The following is a 20,196-nucleotide window of genomic DNA, read 5'->3' as shown; positions in this document are numbered from 1 at the left end:
AGCAAGGGATGAGTACACCACCTTGCCCCAGCTGTGGGAACAGCCAGTTGTGTCGATTTAAGTACCAGCCAGGGGTGGCAAAAGGTATGCTGCAGCCCCTGGTAGGCCTTGGAAGCACCTATGCCCTGGGCACCTATAGTGCACTGTACAGGGGCTGATAAGGTGTCCAGTACCAAATTGGTTATGTACCTATAGTACATGGAGTCCATTTAAAGAAAGAGCTGATAGCCTGGGGCCCTGATTAGCAGGATCCCAGGCCAACTAAGTCGAAAACCAGCTAAACACAAGGCAAAAAATCTGGGGTAACCATAGTCAGGTATCCACCTTCCTACATTAAGTCTTCGCACGAATTTATACAAATCAATCTTTGTCATAAACCAATCAGATTTCATCAATGGGCAAAGCCCCATACCTTTCTTCAGTAAAGTAATCATATTGTCAGACAACTCACAAGATGACAGATTAATGATCTCTATACCTCTCACACTTAAATCATCTTCAGTAGTTACTGCTTCTTGACCTCAGTCTCATCCCCATTCTTACTCCTTGCTCTCCTCCTACCTCTCCTCCCTCTCCTGGTCTTTTTACATTTGAATCTCGGTTCCTGTTCTCCGTATCCCGATTCCCTCTCCTCAGTCTCCGAACTTCCTTTAAAAAATTGTTCTCTGGGGTCAGGAGCAAAGTAGGTTCAGGGACATCCTCATTCTCACTACTTGATAAATTACTTGAGGATGCCTCAGCATCACTACTAGAGGGGACACTGCCTTTGTGTTGAACAACAGGTACTTTCTTAATTAAATAATCAAACCGTTTTGCAAACGTATACACACGACCTGAGCGGTAATCATTCTCGTCGCGTCTCAATTTCCTGGCCTTTCTCTTTTTTATATCCATCTGTAGCTCAGTAAGTTTCTCGTCTAATACAATATAGTTCTTAATCGTAGCCTCAGGGAGGTTGAGCTCTTTAATTTCATCGTCAACCTTTTGTATTTCTATCAATAATTTAGCTATCTTCCTTTCGACATTCTCAATAAGAATATTAATTAGATTCCTAGAACTAGCATTTAATTCTTTCTCCCAGGTTACATATAAGTCAGGTTCCAGATCTTCATACGTTGGTATAATTTGGGATCTAAGCCCACGTGGTATCCTATTAAGCACTAAGTACTGTTTCAATGTGGCAGCATCCCACCATTTGTTAAGTTCTGTTCTCTTAAGTGACTCTAGTCTAATGAATTTAGCCCTCAGGCCTTCTTTCTTATTACTTTCTTTAGAGGTTCCTACGGCTGCTCCAACAGTGTCACCTGCAACCAAGTTACTAAACAATAGCTTTGCCTCTTTATCTCTATTCATGTTAACCTATGCGGCTGCTCTTAAAACTTATAACAATACAAGACAAAGGGTAACAGTTTAAAAAGAGCGCACAGCAGATATAGGTAAGTCACAATATCACAAATCTTGATTGGTGCTCCAGGAGGGAACAGGGTCGGTTACCACAACCCCATACTTAAACCACCGTCTGGTGGTTTAAAACATAACAGAAAAGTTCCTCCGAGCACTCCAAATAATACTTAAGAACAGCAGTTCTCCAGTCATTGTGTTTATATTGTCAATATCCAAGTTTAATTTTCTTCAATAAATTCAAAATCCGGTTCACATAGAAAAATGCAGCCAACAAGTGTTTCGTCTAGTCAGTACATTATGTTAATTCTCCTTTCTCTAGAATTTCTCTGTCTTCCATCCTAGTTCTCTAAAAACATTACTCTCTATCTAACATATTTTATTTTATACATGAAGGCACAACTTACTTATGATAAGAATTACTGATATAGCGCATACTAAGTCCTCAACATTGGTTGATTTACTTTTCAGATACTAATTTAGGGCAATTTTATATGGATATATTTTTGTACTTGTTAATTACCTGATTATAGATGTGTGGATGTTAATATAATTATTACACTAGGATACTAGCAGTCAATAATCGTGATATGAATTTGTTGCCCCTGCAAGTAACCAAATGGTAAGGAGAGTTTCTTTCTGTTAAGGTACTTTAAACAACTTGACTATATTAATTACAAGAAATATATTAACTTTGCCAGTAACGGACCTGTTAATATTATTCTTTCTATCCTTAGTGCAAGGAGATGTAAAGTAGCCACTACAAGATGGCGCCCAGACTTAGTTACGTTCATTGGTAACTATTTGTGTGTTACTTTTAAGCTCATTAGAATGTTAATTCCTAAACCGCGAATATAAACTAGCATATCGTTCGATTTGAAGATGCAATGTATGTATCTCACGATAATACGGCTGTCTTATTACATTACTTATTTCAAGATAACGCATGTGTTTCAATACACAAAACAGCCGTCATAATATGGCGGCCGTGCCGATGGCGGAATTACCTGTGGACTATCAGTATAGGATCAATGTGAAATTATGAATCGATAATAACGATTAACTATGGTCAGATTTATTGCTACTACGAGTTTATTAGACACAAGTTCGTTAGTTAAGCACATCATCTACTACAAGATGGCGCCCACACTTTATTATGTCAAATAGCCATTCCAATATGGCGACCGTGCTGAACGCCGAGATTTACCGCGGACTGATAGTAAGATATAGAGGTGAGCTCCGGGACCAGAGGGTGTCGTGCCGGGGTATATATTGATGTCGGTAATGTTGCTTACATGCAACTTTATTTACTTTTAGGACACGAACACGTGGCTATGATAGTGATAATGATTTATGCGGCGATACGAGTTGTGGATTATGTGAATATTGAGGTGAGAATTAAGAAGTGTCGCAATTGTGTTAACCGATAGAGATATGTGGGGGACAAAACATGTGAGCTGGTGTTTTAAAATTTTTCTTTTAGATTTGTGGAGTTGAGTTACAACTGATCACAAGAAGATGAGATGATATTCTCATACCTTCTATTTTGGTGAGTTGCTTTTCAGGTGCTTTAATAGGATTGGTGGCCAACTTGATGTTGTTAGACTTAGCCAAAGGATATTTATAATTTAATATTGTAGCTGATTATGACATATAGTCTTCAGATTAATATTGTTTCTAGATTTTATGGTGAAGGAAGAACCACTGGATTATCAAGTAAAAGTGTATATTACGGAGAAGAATATAAGGATGGTAGGTGATTGTTGCCTCCATTTAGCTTTGCCTTACTGGACTTGCATAATAACCTTAAATTGAATATATATTTCTAACATTAACCATACTTGGCATATCTGATTACACGCTTTTGCACATACTTTTGGTGATTTTAGTTGGAATTTGGTCTTGGTTGCTTCTTTCTTATACTGTGTATTTCTCTTTAATGACACCAGGTGGTGTGAGGGTGTATCCCTTAATTTAGGTTGATTATTAATCAAGTGATACTACACTACGTTGCGGTATCTTAATGTTGACTTTACTTTGTCTTATATAATGTTATTTGGGTTGCAGCCCTGAAGAAGTCTAAAGTTAATGTACTGACTAGACGAAACACGTGTTGGCTGCATTTTTCTTTGTGAACCGGATTTTGAATTTATTGAAGAAAATTAAACTTGGACATTGACAATAGAAACACAACGACTGGAGAACTGCTGTTCTTAAGTATTATTTGGAGTGCTCGGAAGAACTTTTCCGTTCTGTTAATACGATGACATGCTCTCTCATTCCTCACTCAATCAACAAGTGCAATAACACCAAATAGAAAATGCATTTGCCCCCTAAACATCCCCATCTGTACATCATTCAACCTGCTCCAACACACCATGGCAACATTCTTAACTCCTATAAGGCCATTATTTCCAAAGATGACAGCCAACCCTTGTCTATCTTGAAACCCCTACAAGGATATACCATCTCCCCCTTCTCAACATCATTAAGTGCCCTTTCGTCCAAGAAACCTTTCAGAATGACATCAAGATAGGATCTAAATCTTCACCATCACTCATCTTCTGTCCATCACAAATTTCACAGAGATAATGGGCGCCACACCGGATAAGGGTACACAAGAAATGAAGGTCACATCATGAGAAAACGTGACACAATCCAAGCAAGGGCTATCTTGAGACTGGAGAGTGGGGAAAAACCCTGAGATCGTATATGTGCTGGCAGTAAAACGTCATAAAGATTTTGTAGACAGATTGTTCTTGACAAGTTAACAGCCCTGACACTGGCGTAATGAAAAGTGAGGGGGCCTCCCTGCACGGTATGTAGAGGGGCCCCCTCCGAGCTCAATCAGGAGCTCTCCGGCCAGAGTGCAGTGCCGAGGAGGCCCCTTGGAGCTTGAGGCCCCCCGCACCTTGGGGGCTGCAGGGGCCTGTGTTACACCCCTGAGCCCTGAGGAAGTTGCGTGCTTATTTCCCTTATGCAATGAAAAACGTGTTGGCTAGGGACTAAAGAACTGAATTAAAAGAGCACAAGAATAAAGGAATCTGTGGAAATTTCGAACATACACTGTTGAACTTATAGCATATTAGCGTGTGCTGGAGGACAAGAGTATAGTTTATTAGTTTCTTTGGGTCACATGTTGGGGAGTAGGGTGGTCTCCTTACCTCTTAGCACCACATTGCACTACAGGATATACAAACTAATGTAGAATTCTTTAGAGCGCCATATCCCTTCGTTTTATTCACCCACGAAGTTAAAAAACATAGGGGCATATTATCAAGGAACAGCGTTAAAATTTTCCCCGCTTTAGCGGCAGGAAACTGCAGCTAAAACGGCGATAAATGGCTTGATAATATGCCGTAGAGAATTCCAATAGAAGCCTGTGTTAACACCAGAACATGGGCTTCTATTGGAATTCTCAAGGGCAAATTATCAAGCCCATTATCGCTGCTTTAGCGGTAGTTTCCTGCCGCTAAAGCGGCGATAATTTTAACGCCGTTGCTCCCAATCTGTGTCACTAGGTCCCTATCTATCCAGCGTAAAAACCATTACATCGGGAGTACCACAGGGGTCCATACTAAGTCCATTATTGTTTAACATCTATATGGCACCCCTCCTAGCTGTTATTGAGTCTCATGGGATCCTAGTCACGTCTTACGCTGACGACACCCAACTTGTCGTCTCTATCGACAAAAACTGCATGGATACAGAGCTGCGTTTCCAGAATTGTCTCACGGAGGTATTTCAGTGGTTGAATAAAAACCACTTGAAGTGCAACAGTGGGAAAACAGAGATCATACCATTAGGTAAAGATCTGCCCTTCCGTCCGAAGGATTGGTGGCCCAAAGATTCAGAGGCCCCGCCAAGTGCTGTGACCTCTGCACGCAACTTAGGCGTGCAATTCGATGCAGCCCTCTCCTTCGATGATCACGTCAGGATCACGGCAGGTTGCTGTTTCGGACTTATCAAATCCTTAAAACATTTTTTTGACTTCCTCCCCATTGCGTCCAGGAAATCGGTCGTGGTCGCTTTAATACTCTCCCGACTCGACTACTGCAATGGGTTGATGGCTGGAGTGAAAAAGTCCACGCTGAAGAAGTTGCAAAGTGTGCAGCACGCGGCTGCAAGACTAGTGTTAAAACTCCCCAGGAAATCCTCAGCCTCAGCTGCACTAAACCGTCTCTATTGGTTGCCCTTGCACAAGAGGATCCTCTTCAAACTTCTACTTACAGTCTTCAAAGCACTGAAAAACATTGGTCCTAAATACCTTGTCAACCGTTTTGTTCACTACGACCCTGTAAGAACCTTAAGATCCTCCGGTGGTAACCTTACCAAGATCCCGAGGTACAAATATAAAACTAGGGGCGGAAAAACTTTCACAGTCCTAGCAGCAAGGGCCTGGAACTACTTGCCCCTAAACCTCAGACTGGTTGAGACTGAGAGTCTTTTCAGGAAACAACTGAAGACCTGGATCTATCAACAATCTGATGCCTATGTCATGGCCGCTATTTAGAATTTCCAACATCTCATTCCATCTACACTCAATTTCTCAGCGCCAAGATGCTCCTTCCGGAGCGATAGGTTGCGCTTAATAAATACTCACAAATAAATAAATAATATGCCCCTCAGGTTTAATCACAGGCGATATTAAACCACCATTTTGTAATTTTACATGTGAGTAAATCCATTCACGAATGCCAAATTCAAATTCACCTTGTGCGCAATTTACACTTATAAATTATACACTTAGTGCTGCAATTATCCTGATAATATGAGCACTGGATTTTGGTACTGACAGCACCAGTGAAAGACAGTCACTATGATTTGAGATTTTTACCTGCTGCTGTAAATTTCACCTATAGTGAGCTATCACTCAGTAAATGGTGTATGACATGAATAATATTATTTCCATTTTCTGATAGTAATTATTGGTAGGTGTAACCTCATTGCATCTTTAATTGATTTGAAAATTCATGCTTACACAGCGACTGTGTGTCCTTGTGCTGCACAATTGGTCTGCGGCAGCATCAAAGCCAGCAAGATATCAGAAATGGGTGAATTTTCAACAATGTGTGAAATGGAGTTTGTCGAAATTTACCTGGGGAAAAATATTGAGGGGCAGTTATGACCACAAAACTCTGAAAACCCAAATGAACAATGACAGAAGTCACATGTCCAAATTGAACGGCTAACCTTTAATCAAGGTATGAAACAGGGTGACAATTGTTGTTAAAACTATTTGATATAGTTTTGAATTAGATGGCAAGCTTGGTTTCACAGTTATCTAACAGTAATAATATTGTACAGAACCTCTATTTGAAAATAATGATTCCGAATATCTTGTTTTTAGGGCTCGCCTGCTGTGCGCATGCGCATAGCTGGCGAAGCTCTATAGGGGCTTAAACAGCGTTCACCCAAGCACGATTCCACTGGCGATTTCTTGAAGTGCATGTGCTTTTTAGGTCATTGCGCAAGCGCAAGCCCTAAAAAGCGCGTGCACAATGCCACCAGCCGCCTGCCTGCCTGCCTCGCATTACCACATCAAAGGCAGCTTCTCAGCGTGCGCTCATCCCCTAATTATTCACGGCCGGCCGGCCGTACTTTCAGTTTCACGGCCGCCGGCCGTGTCTCCTTTTATGCTAACTCCCTCTGTACCTCTCCTTGCATCCTCCTCTTTACTTCGATTCCTGCCGTTTTCTCTCTTCTCCGGCTGTTTGCTTTGCTTCCTTGTTAGGACTTGTGCCCCCCTCACCCTCACCCCCTCACCCTCACCCTCACACTCACTCACCCTCACACTCACTCACCCTCAACCCCTCACCCTCACACTCACCCTCAACTCCTCACCCTCACTCACCCTCAACCCCTCACCCTCAACCCCTCACCCTCAACCCCTCACCCCCTCACCCCCTCACCCTCAACCCCTCACCCCCTCACCCTCAACCCCTCACCCTCAACCCCTCACCCTCAATCCCTCACCCTCAACCCCTCACCCTCAACCCCTCACCCTCAACCCCGCACCCTCAACCCCGCACCCTCAACCCCGCACCCCCTCAACCCCGCACCCTCAACCCCTCACCCTCAACCCCGCACCCTCAACCCCGCACCCTCAACCCCTCACCCTCAACCCCTCACCCTCAACCCCTCACCCTCACCCCCTCACCCTCAACCCCTCACCCTCAACCCCTCACCCCCTCACCCTCAACCCCTCACCCTCAACCCCTCACCCTCAACCCCTCACCCCCGCACCCTCAACCCCGCACCCTCAACCCCGCACCCTCAACCTCAACCCCGCACCCTCAACCCCGCACCCTCAACCCCGCACCCTCAACCCCGCACCCTCAACCCCGCACCCTCAACCCCTCACCCTCAACCCCTCACCCCCTCACCCTCAACCCCTCACCCCCTCACCCTCAACCCCTCACCCTCAACCCCTCACCCCCTCACCCTCAACCCCTCACCCTCACTCACCCTCACCCTCACTCCCCCTCACTCACCCTCACTCACCCTCACCCTCACTCACCCTCACCCTCACTCACCCTCACCCTCTCACCCTCACTCACCCTCACCCTCACTCACCCTCACCCTCTCACCCTCAACCCCTCACCCTCACTCACCCTCACTCACCCTCACTCACCCTCACTCACCCTCAACCCCTCACCCTCACTCACCCTCACCCTCACTCACCCTCAACCCCTCACCCTCACTCACCCTCAACCCCTCAACCCCTCACCCTCAACCCCCCAACCCCTCACCCTCTCACCCTCAACCCCTCACCCTCAACCCCTCACCCCCTCACCCTCACCCCCTCCCCCTCAACCCCTCCCCCTCAACCCCTCACCCTCAACCCCTCCCCCTCCCCCTCAACCCCTCACCCCCTCACCCTCAACCCCTCACCCTCAACCCCTCACCCCCTCACCCTCAACCCCTCACTCACCCTCACCCCCTCACCCTCACCCCCTCACCCTCAACCCCTCACTCACCCTCACACCCTCACCCACAACCCCTCACCCTCACCGCCTCACTCACCCTCACCCTCAACCCCTCACCCTCAACCCCTCACCCCCTCACCCTCACCCCCTCACCCTCACCCCCTCATCCTCAACCCCTCCCCCTCACCCTCAACCCCTCACCCTCAACCCCTCACCCTCAACCCCTCACCCCCTCACCCTCAACCCCTCACTCACCCTCACCCCCTCACCCTCACCCCCTCACCCTCAACCCCTCACTCACCCTCACACCCTCACCCTCAACCCCTCACCCCCTCACTCACCCTCACCCTCAACCCCTCACCCTCACACCCTCACCCTCACACTCACTCACCCTCAACCCCTCACCCTCACCCTCCCTCAACCCCTCACCCTCACTCACCTTCAACCCCTCACCCTCACCCACCCTCAACCCCTCACCCTCACCCACCCTCAACCCCTCACCCTCACACTCACCCTCAACCCCTCACCCACCCTCAACCCCTCACCCTCACCCACCCTCAACCCCTCACACTCACACTCACTCACCCTCACCCTCACTCACCCTCAACCCCTCACCCTCACCCTCTCACCCTCAACCCCTCACCCTCACTCACCCTCACTCACCCTCAACCCCTCACCCTCAACCCCTCACCCTCAACCCCTCACCCTCAACCCCTCACCCTCACTCACCCTCACTCACCCTCAACCCCTCACCCCCTCAACCCCTCACCCCCTCACCCTCAACCCCTCAACCCCTCACCCTCAACCCCTCACCCTCACACCCTCAACCCCTCACCCTCAACCCCTCACCCTCAACCCCTCCCCCTCAACCCCTCACCCTCACCCCCTCACCCTCAACCCCTCACTCACCCTCACCCCCTCACCCTCAACCCCTCACCCCCTCACCCTCAACCCCTCACCCACCCTCAACCCCTCATCCTCACACTCACCCTCGACCCCTCACCCACCCTCAACCCCTCACCCTCACCCACCCTCAACCCCTCACACTCACCCTCACTCACCCTCACTCACCCTCAACCCCTCACCCTCACCCTCTCACCCTCACCCTCACTCACCCTCACTCACCCTCAACCCTCACCCTCAACCCCTCACCCTCAACCCCTCACCCCCTCACACTCAACCCCTCACCCTCAACCCTCACCTCAACCCTCACCCTCAACCCCTCAACCCTCCCACACCCTTAACCCCTCACCCTCAACCCTTCACCCTCAACCCCTCACCCTCAACCCCTCACCCCCTCACCCTCAACCCCTCACTCACCCTCACCCTCAACCCCTCACCCCCTCACCCTCACCCCCTCACCCTCACACTCACTCACCCTCAACCCCTCACAGTCACACTCACCCTCTCACCCTCAACCCCTCACCCACCCTCACCCTCACTCAACCTCAACCCCTCCCCCTCAACCCCTCCCCCTCAACCCCTCACCCTCAACCCCTCACCCTCAACCCCTCACCCTCAACCCCTCACCCTCAACCCCTCACTCACCCTCAACCCCTCACTCACCCTCACCCCCTCACCCTCAACCCCTCACCCTCACACTCAACCCCTCACCCTCATACTCAACCCCTCACCCTCAACCCCTCACCCTCAACCCCTCACCCCCTCACTCACTCTCACCCCCTCACCCTCAACCCCTCACCCTCAACCCCTCACCCTCAACCCCTCACCCTCAACCCCTCACCCTCAACCCCTCACTCACCCTCACCCCCTCACCCTCAACCCCTCACCCTCACCCCCTCACCCTCACCCCCTCACCCTCACACTCACTCACCCTCAACCCCTCACACTCACACTCACCCTCAACCCCTCACCCTCTCACCCTCAACCCCTCACCCTCAACCCCTCACCCCTCACCCTCAACCCCTCACCCCCTCACCCTCAACCCCTCACCCCCTCACCCTCACCCCCTCACCCTCAACCCCTCACCCTCAACCCCTCACCCTCAACCCCTCACCCCCTCACCCCCTCACCCTCAACCCCTCACCCTCAACCCCTCACCCTCAACCCCTCACTCACCCTCACCCCCTCAACCCCTCACTCACCCTCACCCTCACACTCACTCACCCTCAACCCCTCACCCTCACACTCACCCTCACCCTCACTCACCCTCAACCCCTCCCCCTCAACCCCTCACCCTCACCCACCCTCAACCCCTCACCCTCACCCACCCTCAACCCCTCACCCTCACTCACCCTCAACCCCTCACCCTCAACCCCTCACCCACCCTCAACCCCTCACCCTCAACCCCTCACCCACCCTCAACCCCTCACCCTCACACTCACCCTCAACCCCTCACCCTCACTCACCCTCACCCACCCTCACCCACCCTCAACCCCTCACCCTCACCCACCCTCAACCCCTCACCCTCACTCACCCTCACCCTCACTCACCCTCACTCACCCTCACCCTCAACCCCTCACCCTCACTCACCCTCAACCCCTCACCCTCACTCACCCTCACTCACCCTCAACCCCTCACCCTCACTCACCCTCACTCACCCTCACTCACCCTCAACCCCTCACCCTCACTCACCCTCACCCTCAACCCCTCACCCTCACTCACCCTCACCCTCACTCACCCTCAACCCCTCACCCTCACCCTCACTCACCCTCAACCCCTCACCCTCAACCCCTCACTCACCCTCACCCCCAACCCTCACCCCAACCCCTCACCCTCAACCCCTCACCCTCAACCCTCACCCTCAACCCCTCACCCCCTCACCCTCAACCCCTCACCCTCACCCCTCACCCTCACCCTCACCCCCTCACCCCTCCCTCACCCCCTCACCCTCAACACCTCACCCTCAACCCTCACCTCACCCCTCACCCTCAACCCCTCACCCTCAACCCCTCACCCTCAACCCTCAACCCCTCACCTCACCCTCACTCACCCTCAACCCTCACCCTCAACCCACCCTCACCCCTCACCCTCACTCACCCTCACCCTCACTCACCTCAACCCCTCACCCTCAACCCCTCACCCTCAACCGCACCCTCAACCCTCACCCTCAACCCCTCACCCTCAACCCCTCACCCCCAACCCCTCACCCTCAACCCCTCACCCTCAACCCTCACCCTCAACCCCTCACTCACCCTCAACCCCTCACTCACCTCACCCCCTCACCCCCACCCCTCACCCTCAACCCCTCACCCTCAACCCCTCACCCTCAACCCCTCAACCCCTCACCCCCTCACCCTCAACCCCGCACCCTCAACCCCTCACCCCCTCACCCTCACCCTCACCCTCAACCCTCACCCTCACCCTCACCCTCAACCCCGCACCCTCAACCCTCACCCTCAACCCCTCACCCTCAACCCCTCACCCCAACCCCTCACCCTCAACCCTCACCCTCAACCCCTCACCCTCAACCCCTCACTCACCCTCAACCCCTCACTCACCCTCACCCCCTCACCCTCACCCCCTCACCCTCAACCCCTCACCCTCAACCCCTCACCCTCAACCCCTCAACCCCTCACCCCCTCACCCTCAACCCCGCACCTCACCCCTCACCCCCTCACCCTCACCCTCACCCCTCACCCTCAACCCCTCACCCTCACCCTCAACCCTCACCCTCACCCCTCAACCCTCACCCTCACCACCCTCACCTCCCCTCACTCACCCTCACCCACCCTCACTCACCCTCACTCACCCTCAACCCCTCACCCTCACTCACCCTCAACCCCTCACCCTCACTCACCCTCACCCTCACTCACCTCAACCCCTCACCCTCACTCACCCTCACTCTCCCTCACCCTCACTCACCCTCAACCCTCACCCTCACTCACCCTCACCCTCACTCACCGTCAACCCCTCACCCTCACCCTCAACCCCTCACCCTCACCCACCCTCACCCTCATTCACCCTCACCCTCACTCACCCTCACCCTCACTCACCCTCAACCCCTCACTCACCCTCACTCACCCTCACCCTCACTCACCCTCACTCACCCTCACCCTCACTCACCCTCACCCTCACCCTCATTCACCCTCACCCTCACTCACCCTCACCCTCACTCACCCTCAACCCCTCACTCACCCTCACTCACCCTCACCCTCACTCACCCTCACTCACCCTCACCCTCACTCACCCTCACCCTCACTCACCCTCACTCACCCTCACTCACCCTCACCCTCACTCACCCTTACCCTCAACCCCTCACCCTCACTCACTCACCCTCACCCACCCTCACCCTCACTCACCCTCAACCCCTCACCCTCACTCACTCACCCTCACTCACCCTCACCCTCACACCCTCACTCACCCTCACTCACCCTCAACCCCTCACCCTCACTCACCCTCGTTCACCCTCAACCCCTCACCCTCACTCACCCTCACCCTCACCCTCGCTCACCCTCACTCACCCTCACCCTCAACCCCTCACCCTCACTCACCCTCACTCACCCTCAACCCCTCACCCTCACTCACCCTCAACCCCTCACCCTCACTCACCCTCAACCCCTCACCCTCACTCACCCTCAACCACTCACCCTCAACCCCTCACCCTCACTCACCCTCAACCCCTCACCCTCAACCCCTCACCCTCACTCACCCTCACAACACATATTGTGTTACAATAGGTGTCACATTTGCGAAAGATAAAACTATTGGCATTGTAAATAACAAAGCTATTAATTTCGCTATTTTCAAAACAAGCACATAAATAAAAAATGTGTCCTTTACAATACCAATAGCTCAAACTTTCCTAATGCGAGACCTATTGCATTGCTGTGCTTCTCTCCCCTGCTGCACTCTCCTGCTCTCTAGAGATGTGGCCTAACGACCAGAGCTGCCATCTAAGTCACGTAAATACAAAACATGTTGCATTCCAAATGCTATAGGTGTCACATTCGCGAAAGTTATAACTATTGGCATTGTAAATGACAAAGCCATCAATTTAGCAATTTTAAAAACCAACAAATAAATAAAATATGTCATTTACAAGACCAATAACTCCAACTTTTCTAATGCGAGACCTATTGCATTTCCAATGCTTGTTTTAAATCTGTGCTTTACATTTCGTCAAGAGGCCTGTGTGCTGTCTACTTTTGCATCTAACAGGTGGTTAGTTTTATTTTTCCCACAAATATTGCTCTTTGAAACTTTTTACATTTCTAAAAACGAGATGAGATGTATATAAATACTTTTAGTGAGCACAAATGTGTTTCGTAGGTGCATGATCTATCATTGGAGTCTGTCTGCTATGCTAATGTCCAATTTACAATGTATAATACATATGCTTACCTCTGTTCAACGTTATAGGGACTTCTACCTAAGTGCCTGCAGTGTTTCCAACTTTTATTTATTTTTGAAAGCTTTCATTAAGATGGAAGGAAAATCTTGCTTTAACTCAGAGAATTATTGGCATAAATGAATGCACTCTCGACAGTGCAATTGCATAAAAACAGCTGCTCGGCTCTGCATGAGCCTGCGTAGCTGTTCAAGATATAGACCCAGGTGAGGTGTTACCAAAGGATGTTCTCATCCAAGGGGCAGATTTACAAGAATGTGCCGCAGCGTGGTACCACAAGCCATGCTGCAGCACTTTCAGAGCACAGGAATGTGACATATTTACAATAATATGTTGCATCCCTTTGCTCTCCCCTGCAACTGGAGCACAAAAATCTGCCATGCCCCGATGCAGGCACCCTGGCACCATGGTGTTAGATGCATGCATCCTGGGGAGATTGTTTTTGTGCAGGAAGAGACATCTTCCTGCACCAAAATAATCACTACAGGCCTTTTTCTCCTTCAATGTGTGCTGTAGATCGGACAATGGCCTGCGGTGTACTGAGTCACTGGCACCTTGAATGCTGAGCAGGGCATCAGGCCAATGATGGCATCCACAACAGGCCTGAGCAACTCCGTAAGTCTGTCAGGACCACTGTTTCAACTCTGGTAGATGGTGGTTGAAGGTGGTCCTTGTGTTGGTGGCGTGTGCCTCCTGCGGTGATGCGTCGTCCTGGCCGGTCTGGACTCGCTTTGGTGTGTGAGCCCTGGTGGGATGCTTTCAGGCCCGAAGGCTGCGTACAGTGCAAGGCCACAGAGAAATGGCGCTGATGACCCCAAGGCCTACACTTCCGTGCTCATCCAATGTCTCCGGAAAAGGGGTCCCGGACTTCACCAGCACAGAGTTAGCGGCCCCAGATGCACTGCGGCTGGCACAGGCCCTCAGCCACGGGACGGTGACTTGCAATGCAGTCAGATTGGCCATGCGACCTGAGCGTGTCACCATCAATGTCCGAGGTGTATGTTGCAGAGGGTTTCGGCAGACAGTGGAAGGTGTCCTCCAGAGCAAGACACAAAAGGTTTGATTTTATGCGGAAGCAGCAAATGGAGGAGTGGAATGCGACAGCCTCGTTGCCACCACCAATTAGGTATCAGCTACATGAGGATGAAAACTGCCCCTTAGTCCATAGACTCGGAGGCCACCAAAGTTCGACCAGAGAGTGTCCATGAATTTCGGGGAACAGACTTAGTGGCACCAGGGCTGATTGGGGATGCAGTCTGTGATAATGCCGGTACAATGAACTCGGCCATTGCTGAATTATGACTCTGTGACCTACTGGATTGCAGTGTAGGCTGGAGGAAGCGGTCAGCAGTGGCCCGTGACACCAGGGCAGTTGTCCGTAGTGTACGAACACCTCCATAACGATGATCCTTTTCTGTCCACCAAGATGCAAGTCATCAACCTCTTACGCCTCTCCTTGCATGCAATGATATGTAATCTGCCTTTGCATACTCGATGTTCAGTTCAAAATCTGTGACCTTTTCGAACGCAACCTAGGCCGAGAACAGTGTAGGCCTGAAGCAGCAGTCAGCACCTGCCTTTCACCGAGTGTTGCCGACATAGGTTGGTGGCCCCATCTGCCTGCGTAGTTCAGGTTCAGTGGCACCACGTGTTTGGTCACCTCCGTGACTGTGACCCGGATTTTGTCCGGACTGAGTCGCATCTTCCTCTTACTCCTCTCCGTGCGACCACTGGTGTGTACTCTGCCATTCGTGAATCATGACTAGGTGCTGGATGTGAGAACTACTGGTCAGCAGGTTAGTCTTGGTCCCTCCTCCACATGTCACCGGCTGGCGTTGAACAGGGTTTGTGGCAGCACGTGTCGCCGGTTGGTGTTGAACAGGGTTTGTGGCAGCACATGTCCCAGATGGCATTGAACAGGGTTTGTGACAGCACGTGTCACTGGCTGGCGTTGAACAGGTTTTGTGGCAGCCCGTGTCGCCGCATGGCCTTGAACAGGGTTTGTGGCCCCACGCGTCGCAAGATGCCCATATGGAACTATGCCTCACTGATTGGAGGGAGGGGTCTGGTGCTGTGGCAGCTGGCCTGGATTTGGGGTCATTGCCATTCATGAGCCAGTACAAATTTTCACATATGGGACCCACTGGGCCGCAGAGGACGCCAGCAGAATATGTCAACGAGGAAGGAGTAATGTGGGCCAACGTCAGGGGGCAGCGGTGGTCTGAAAGGCAGGCCTAGTCGCGGACCTCAGGCTTGGAGATTACACTGGCATGTGATGGGCCCTCCATGACAAACGCATGTGTTGGATGCAGATCAGTGTGGCCTGGTTGAGTAGGCTCGGGCCTAACGTGTTCGCGCTCCAGTGGGCTGGGGTACGGCAGGTGCACAGGATCTCAGGCAACTCGGCTAATGAGGATGGCATCAGCTTTGTGGCGGGGTGGCAAGATGCCCATATGGAACTATGCCTCACTGATTGGGGGGAGGGGTCTGGTGCTGTGGCAGCTGGCCTGGATTTGGGGTCATTGCCATTCATGAGCCAGGACAAAGTTTCATATATTTATTTATTTTATTTTAAGGTTTTGTAGAGCGCGTAGTAACCCTAGAGCATCCCAGCGCTAGACCTGAACTCAGGGGGGGTTAGCAGCGGGGGGGGTTAAGGGTCAAGGGAAAAGAAGGGTCTTCAGTGCCTTCCTGAACTGGAGGAGATTGGGTTCGGTTCTCAGTCTCCGGGGGAGGTTGTTCCAGTGTTTGGCCGTGTGGACTGAGAAGCGGCGTCCTTCGGACCGGGCTTTTTTGACTCTGGGGACAGTGATGAAGTTCTCTCCGCTTGAACGGAGGGCCCTACTCGTTTTGTAAGGGATGATGAATTCCTTGAGGAGGGGCGGGCCTTTGTTATGGAGAGTCTTATGGGCCAGACAAAGGGCTTTGAAAGCAACCCTTTCTCTGACTGGGAGCCAATGGAGGAGCTTCAAGGCTGGTTTTGCCGAGGATCTGGCGGGGGTGTCGGTGAGTAGGCGGGCCGCGGCGTTTTGAATTTTCTGCAGGGTATGGAGTGTAGTTTCAGGGGCACCCAGGTAAATTGCATTACTGTAGTCAAGCCTCGCCAGGATAAGGCCCTGAATCAGTAGTTTTTTGGAGGTGGCGGGAAGCAGGGGGAAGACCTTTCTGCAGGCCCTGAGAAGTCCGAAGCAGATGCCTGCCGTCTTTTTTGCCTGTGTTTTAAAGCTCAGGTCCTTATCGAGCCATATGCCCAGGCTCTTGACCTCCTCCTTGGGTGCAGGGGGGTCACCTAGGCAGTCGGGCCAGATGTGGGGCGGCAGGGAGGGCCCTTTGTGTCCGAGCAGCAGAATCTCGGTCTTGGCCCCATTTAATTTCAGTGCTGAGGAGTTCATCCAGCTGTGGATTTCAGTGAGACAGCTGTGAAGGTCAGAGGGAGATTGGTGCGGATGTGAGAGGGTAACCACCAGCTGGGTGTCGTCGGCGTAACTGATGATCGAGACGCCGAACGGGCTGACCAGTTTCTCCAGCGGGGACATATACACGTTGAACAACGTGGGGCTCAGGGATGAGCCCTGCGGTACTCCACAGCGGAGGGGGATTTCGGGGGAATGGCTGTCGTTCTCCCAGACTTGAAAGGATCCTCTAGGAAAGAATTTAGCCACTTCAAGGCCGTGCCCCTTACTCCGATATCTCCCAGTCGTTGGATTAGGGTGTGGTGGCTCACAGTGTCGAAGGCCGCACTGAGGTCCAGGAGGATCACTGCCACTGATCCTGCTGTGTCCAGAATGCTTCTGGCCTTCTCCACTGCTGCCAGGAGGGCGGTGTCGGTGCCCTGGCCTGGCCGGAACGCTGTCTGGGAGGTCCCGAGTAAGTTGTTGCTCTCGAGAAATAGTGATAGTTTTTTATTCACTAGCTTCTCCGTGATCTTACTGTTTCCTGGGAGGAGGGAGATGGGTCTGTAGTTGGCTAGGTCCTGGGGGTCTAGAGAGGGTTTCTTTAGGAGGCCTTTGACCACTGCCGCTTTCCAGCTGGGAGGTACTAGGCCCTGCGAAAGGGAGGAGTTGATGAGGGACGTAAGGGGGGGGATGATGGTGCTGGCTACTTTTTTCAGATACCGGAGAGGGGCGGGGTCGCGAGGAGAGCCACTTTTGATTGTGGCCAACATCGCGGCTACCTCTTCCGTGGACACTGGGCCAAAAGTGTCAAGAGAGGGTGAGGGGCCATCGGGGGAGTGAGAGAGGTGGGGGGGAAGGTTAGGGGGATCCCCATCCATGAGGCTGGTAGCGATGGGGGGTAGGGCCGCGAGAATGTTTTGGATTTTCTCGTCAAAGAAGGTGGCAAGTTTGGTACATTTGCTTTCCGCTTCTTTGGGATCCAAGAGTTTTGCTGGGGGGTCTGGGGCATGGAGGAGTTCTTTAAGAACGGCAAAGGTTTCGTGTGCCGAGCAAGAGGCGTTTTTGATTCGGTCTTCGTAGAAGGCGCTTTTGGTATTAAGGAGTTCCGTTTTATACGATTTTAAGGAGGCCCGAAATAAGTCTTTTTTGTCTGCCGTTATATCTTTCCTCCATAAGCGTTCGTTTCTCTTGCATTCCTTTCGCAATAAATTTAGTTCGGGGGTGTACCAAGGGGAGGGATTGACTCTCTTGGTACGTTTAAGTGTGCTGGATTTCGGGAGGATGTCGTCCAGAGATTGGGTGATCCATGTATTGAATTCGGAGTCGGCCGTGGTAGTGTCTTGAGAGGGGGAGGGGATGGCTTCACTTAGTTTGGCTGCCCATTCATCTGGGACCAGTTTGTGCCAGCGTCTGGTGTGGGTTCTGATTTTGGGAGGTTGAGGTGGCGGGGTGTTAATGTGCCATTCAACGGGGACCAGGAAGTGGTCGGTCCAAGGGAGGGGGACGTGAGGGCAAGTATTTAGCTCTTGGATGTTAGTAAATATGGGATCGAGTAGCTGTCCTCTGTCGTGAGTAGCCTGCGGGTTTTTTAGGCCGAGGCCAGTGGAGGTGATATCCTGCAGCAGTTCTGCAGCCAGTTTGTCGACCGGGTCCAGGAAATGGATATTGAGGTCCCCCAGTAAGAGAAAGTTGGAGGAAGTCGTGCATGCAATAGTGATGTGGTCGATGAGATTGCTAGGAAATTCGGCTAGTGGGCCAGGGGGGCGATATACAAGCAGACCCGACAAAGATGTTACTGGGGAGGTTTGGATGGAGAAGTGGCAGCTTTCACAACCTTTGATGTTGCCATCAGAGATTCTGCAGGTGAAAACGTCCTTGAATATTATGGCTAGGCCGCCTCCTCTGCCCACTGGTCTGTTCAGTTGGCAGATTTGATAGCCAGGGGGGAGTGCGAGGACTATGTCCGGGCCATTGTTGGGAGTAAGCCATGTTTCAGTGAGAAACAGAATCTCCATAGCGTGGTTTTGGATCAGAAGGTTGATTTCATGCGCGTGTTTAGCCAGCGACCTGCAGTTGAGGAGGCCTAGTTGAGGTCCTCCGGGTACCAAGTCTGTGCCAGGAGGATTGCAGAGACTGCAGCCGGTGAATGGGTAGTCGCACGTATGGATGTAATTACAAGAAGGGTGGTTTTGTGTGTTTAGGGCCAGAAGCCTATCCCGTGAGTAGGTCGGGCAGTTCAAGACAGAAAAGGGCAGAGTGACTGGGCCCGGGTCCGGCTGGGCCCGGACGGGCCCAGACGGGCTTGCCTTTGGCCGCGCCTTCGGCTCGCTGACGGCGCTCCCGCTGCGCCCGTCCGCTGCGCTGCCTGAACTGACACATGATTTAAGGAGGGCGTTTAGGGGCGTGGGAGGGGTGGGCGTGGCCAACCGGAGTGGGCGTGTCCCATGGCTCCTCGCGGCTGGTGATGGCGGCGTGCGAGCGATTCCTGCCCCTGACAGCGTTAAAATCGGCTGTTTGGGAGTGACAGGTAAGTGCTGGGGAGTGGGCGCCAAGTGGTTTTTAAAATCAGATAACAACAAGTTAAAAGCAGTAGATAACAATTTTTACTCTAGCGTGACTCCCGGCTTTCCGCCTCAAGAGATTCAGGTACAAATGCAGCTCTCGAAGTCAGAGCGTGTTATTTATACTCGGCGAGGGGTGGGCGTGGCCAACCGGAGTGGGCGTGTCCCGTGGCTCCTCGCGGCTGGTAATGGTGGCGTGCGAGCGATTCCTGCCCCTGACAGCGTTAAAATCGGCTGTTTGGGAGTGACAGGTAAGTGCTGGGGAGTGGGCGCCAAGTGGTTTTTAAAATCAGATAACAACAAGTTAAAAGCAGTAGATAACAATTTTTACTCTAGCGTGACTCCCGGCTTTCCGCCTCAGGAGATTCAGGTACAAATGCAGCTCTCGAAGTCAGAGCGTGTTATTTATACTCGGCGAGGGGTGGGCGTGGGCAACCGGAGTGGGCGTGTCCCGTGGCTCCTCGCGGCTGGTGATGGCGGCGTGCGAGCGATTCCTGCCCCTGACAGCGTTAAAATCTGCTGTTTGGGAGTGACAGGTAAGTGCTGGGGAGTGGCGCCAAGTGGTTTTTAAAATCAGATAACAACAAGTTAAAAGCAGT

The sequence above is a fragment of the Lissotriton helveticus genome, chromosome 2_1 (assembly GCF_964261635.1).
Source record: "Lissotriton helveticus chromosome 2_1, aLisHel1.1, whole genome shotgun sequence".
NCBI classification, from domain to species: domain Eukaryota; kingdom Metazoa; phylum Chordata; class Amphibia; order Caudata; family Salamandridae; genus Lissotriton; species Lissotriton helveticus.
The sequence above is the reverse complement of the archived record's forward strand: the minus strand, read 5'-3'. Positions refer to the sequence as shown.